The sequence below is a fragment of the Chelon labrosus genome (assembly GCF_963514085.1).
Source record: "Chelon labrosus genome assembly, chromosome: 13".
Taxonomy (NCBI): Eukaryota; Metazoa; Chordata; class Actinopteri; order Mugiliformes; family Mugilidae; genus Chelon; species Chelon labrosus.
In genome coordinates, this window is record NC_140346.1 from 9206922 (window position 1) to 9212214 (window position 5293).

The window sequence follows — 5293 nt, forward strand, 5'->3', positions numbered from 1 at the left end:
CTATCATCTGCTTCATGTCTGTGAAGGTTCTCAGTCATCCAGGTCATGGTATATCCAAAAATGATTCAAAAAAGGCAACTGGACTTGTAGAGTTTTTTGAGAAGACATTTCACCACTCATTTCGGATACCCAACCCTACGTGGCTGGGGTATCTGAAAAATGTTCGGAAATCACCGCATTCCAGTTTATTTCAAACTAGGGAATACACTTAGGCAAAGACTGGTCCACCCTAAAGACAAAACACCCAGTCAAAAACGGAGTAATGTGGTGTATGCTGTTCAGTGCAGCGAGGAGAGTACAGACTTATACACTGGGGAAACCAAACAACCCATCCATAAACGCATGTACCAACACAGGAGAGCCAGCTCATCAGGAAATGATTCAGCGGTCCATCTACACCTGAAGGACAAAGGACACTCCTTTGAAGATAACAACGTCCAAATCTTAGCCAGAGAAGACCAATGGTTTGAAAGAGGAGTAAAGGAAGCCATCCATGTCAGACTGGAAAAACCTTCACTGAACAGGAGGTGGTGGACTGAGATTTAATCTGCCATCTATCTACAGTACAGTTTTAACTTCTGTCCCCAAAAAGTTTCAACCTCATTCACACCTTGACACTGGAGCCTCTGATGGACAAGGGTCGTTAGAGCACCATTCATAGGGAAAGAGGACAGGGACAAAACAGTCCCCCCCTCAATGACAGGTGAGTACCCAACCGTTAATGGATGTGCTGCACCGGTATATCATCTGCTACACTTACTACTGTCTTGCTGTTGCTTTTTTACTCCCGGAACAATAACTTCTCCTCATTCTGAACTGGGCGTCATTGTCATATTTAACTACTTTAAAGAGTCATGCACACACCATGTAACATTAAAGTTTGTCAGCCCTCGGGGGCCCCATGCCAGTAGGGGGGCCCAAGCAGTTGACTGTCTTGCCTGTTGGCAAGCTTCAGCTCGGAGGGCTGTTGATTTTCAAATACAGTTTTTTAGCATGAAGATCGTATTCAGATCACGGTGTTGGAGAAAAAGATTCTTTGCACTGAACTTTAAGCACACAGTGAACACCAGACACTGCTCATCATCTGGTTAATATCATCCCTACTGTGAAATATGGTGGTTCGCAGCGTCCTTATTGGGTGCTTCTTAGAATGTTGCCAAAAACAGACGGGTCCTTGAAGAAAAATGCTCTGCAGTGCATGTGACCTGAGACTTTGGCAACTGCTCACCTTTCTGCTAAGACAATGCTTGAGTGTTGTCAGGATAAGTCTTTGCAGCAGTCCAGCTAAAGCCCAGATACAAATCCCAAGCTTCAACCAAGTGTTGAATAAGAGTTGTTTTATTTGCGAATGGCGAAGGGCTCTGAATAATTTGTCAAGTGACTGTGCATGCATATTCATCTCATTATGGTATCCTACTTACACATTCCACTTAGCTGGTATTTAATATCTCTTGTTTACATCTGTGTCCAGGATATGTCCTCTCTCCCTACAGTCCTTCTCCCAGGTTACTGTGTTATGTAACGACAGTGGAAAACAACACATAATGTCTACAGGGGATGATTCACGCTGAGGAACGATTGAAGCTTTGACAGACGGAGAATCAATAAATGATGATCGCCCAACACTTAACATTCCCCACTGAGTGAAAAGAAAGTCATTTCCAGAGTCATACAAACCGCAATAAAAAAGCTCTTTTGTGAGGTGCAGACGATAAAGAGCCTGCCCACAAAGGAGTTTCATGATGAGCAGGGTGGTTGTAACAAAGATCCCTTTGGTACGTCTGTGCACAGACAGGTCAAACGAAGTAGCACACACGCCAGTGTGAGACGCAGCTTTCAGTTGAACTAATTTAACTGAACACTGTGCGCACGGTGGGTAAGAGTGGAGCGCTGACCTTGTGCCACATTCGAACCAAGCAAAACAATAAATGTATTTTTTATCCCCAGATGATATTTTGACTTGTGCTCAAAAAACGTGAATAATAGCAGAATTTCAGGGTCCTGTCCCCTGCAATGATAAATTAAATATCCAAGTACCAGGAATCAAATAGTAGTCTTAATAGATAATGCACAGATGATTTTTTGTGGTGGACTTGTTATTTCACTACATTTATGGGGGAAATATTGTTCCTTGTACACTACATTTCTTCAACAGCAATAGAAACACTTATGACCTTTTAAAATAGGAGGCATTGCTCTCGATTAAACTGCTCAATAAAACACTACCATCAGTGTTCTCTAATTTCCTGTTCACCTTATACACATCAAACCTCAACGTCAACACAAGCAGCTGCCATATGCAGAAGTTCTCAGGTGATACAGTCATCGTGGGACATGCATCAGATGAGGAGCGATATGTAATACAGGAAGGCGGTCCAGGACTGGTGTGAACTCAGTCACCTTCACATGAGTGCCTCCAGGACAAAGGAGATGTGGACCGACTTCCTCAGGAAGCCCTCGGAGACCACACCGATGGATAGGCTGGACATGCACAAATACCTGGGTGTTCATTTAAACAATAAACTGGTTGCACAACATTAGTCTCCTGTACAAGAAGACTGCTGTGAACATTTTAACCGTAGCTGCTGTGTTTTTTGACTTCTCCAGCGCATGCAGCACCATTCAGCCCCTGCTGCTGAGAGACAGGCTAATAGAGATGGGAGTGGACTCAGAACTCACTTCCTGGATAGCGGACTATCTCACTGGGAGACCTCAGTATGTCAGGTTGGGGGACTGCATGTCCGGGACTATCATCAACAGCACTGGAGCACTAAAGGGGACTGGGCTCTCAGCTAAAACCAAGGAGATGATAATGACTTTTCCTTTTCAGACCTAGAAGTACCAGGGTCTACAGCTGGATCACAAACTGAACTGGTCGGCTAACATAGAGTCAGTGTACAAAAAAGGTCAGAGCCGTCTCTATTTCCTCAGGATGCTAAGATTGTTAATAATATCTGCTGCTGTAGGATGTACCAGTGGCTGGACATGTTCTACCAGATTATCGTTGCCAGTGCCCTCTTCTAGGCTGTGGTGTGCTGGGGAGGCAACACTAAGAAGAAGGGAACCTTGCGGCCGGACAAACAGAACGCAGGCTCTGTGGTAGGGGCAGAGCTGGAGTCCCTGACATCAGTGGTAGAGGCAAGGACTTTGAACAAAATCCAGACCATCATGAACAATGTCCCCCCCCCTTCTCCCCCTGGAAGAGAAGCTCGTTTAGTGACTATCTATCTATCTATCTGTCTATCTATCTGTCATCGGCAACCTTCAACACCTTGGTCTGTTGGAGCGGTGGATCAACTACATCCTAGGACTCAAACTATTATAGGCTCATATTATATATGATGTGCCATAAGTCCAAATGCTGAGGACTGATGTAACCGCTGGAGGCACAGCAAGCTTCAAAATACAGTTTAAACTGTGCTATATACAGTCAGGTCCATAAATATTGGGACATCGACACAATTCTAATCTTTTTGGCTCTATACACCACCACAATGGATTTGAAATGAAACGAACAAGATGTGCTTTAACTGCAGACTTTCAGCTTTAATTTGAGGGTATTTACATCCAAATCAGGTGAACGGTGTAGGAATTACAACAGTTTGTATATGTGCCTCCCACTTTTTAAGGGACCAAAAGTAATGGGACAAATTAACAATCATAAATCAAACTTTCACTTTTTAATACTTGGTTGCAAATCCTTTGCAGTCAATTACAGCCTGAAGTCTGGAACGCATAGACATCACCAGACGCTGGGTTTCATCCCTGGTGATGCTCTGCCAGGCCTCTACTGCAGCTGTCTTCAGTTCCTGCTTGTTCTTGGGGCATTTCCCCTTCGGTTTTGTCTTCAGCAAGTGAAATGCATGCTCAATCGGATTCAGGTCAGGTGATTGACTTGGCCATTGCATAACATTCCACTTCTTTGCCTTAAAAAACTCTTTGGTTGCTTTCGCAGTATGCTTCGGGTCATTGTCCATCTGCACTGTGAAGTGCCGTCCAATGAGTTCTGAAGCATTTGGCTGAATATGAGCAGATAATAACATTTCAGAATTCATCCTGCTGCTTTTGTCAGCAGTCACATCATCAATAAATACAAGGGAACCAGTTCCATTGGCAGCCATACATGCCCACGCCATGACACTACCACCACCATGCTTCACTGATGAGGTGGGATGCTTTGGATCATGAGCGGTTCCTTTCCTTCTCCATACTCTCCTCTTCCCATCACTCTGGTACAAGTTGATCTTTGTCTCATCTGTCCATAGGATGTTGTTCCAGAACTGTGAAGGCTTTTTTTGATGTTGTTTGGCAAACTCTAATCCGGCCTTCCTGTTTTTGAGGCTCACCAATGGTTTACATCTTGTGGTGAACCCTCTGTATTCACTCTGGTGAATTCTTCTCTTGATTGTTGACTTACACACCTTGCACATACACCTACCTCCTGGAGAGTGTTCTTGATCTGGCCAACTGTTGTGAAGGGTGTTTTCTTCACCAGGGAAAGAATTCTTCGGTCATCCACCACAGTTGTTTTCCGTGTCCGTCCGGGTCTTTTGGTGTTGCTGAGCTCACGGTGAGTTCTTTCTTTTTAAGAATGTTCCAAACAGTTGATTTGACCACACCTAATGTTTTTGCCATCTCTCTGATGGGTTTGTTTTGATTTTTCAGCCTAATGATGGCTTGCTTCACTGATAGTGACAGCTCTTTGGATCTCATATTGAGAGTTGACAGCAACAGATTCCAAATGCAAATAGCACACTTGAAATTAACTCTAGACCTTTTATCTGCTCTTGTAAATGGGATAATGAGGGAATAACTCACACCTGGCCATGGAACAGCTGAGCAGCCAATTGTCCCATTACTTTTGGTCCCTTAAAAAGTGGGAGGCACATATACAAACTGTTGTAATTCCTACACCGTTCACCAGATTTGGATGTAAATACCCTGAAATTAAAGCTGAAAGTCTGCAGTTAAAGCACACGTTGTTCGTTTCATTTCAAATCCATTTTAGTGGTGTATAGAGCCAAAAAGATTAGAATTGTGTCGATGTCCCAATATTTATGGACCTGACTTTACCAGTCAGGGTGCCCATGCTAACCCCGGAACATGCTGTAAGTGTCTACAACGAACATGTGAGCATCAGAACTGGAGCAATGATTAAAAGGTTGCCAGGATTGACATATCACGTTTTCTTTTAGATCACATGGATGGCCAGGTGAGTGTGTGTCGCTTTGCTGGGGAGCATGTGGCAACAGGATGCAAGGATCACACCCCTCGCTGTCACCATGGAGGTGTT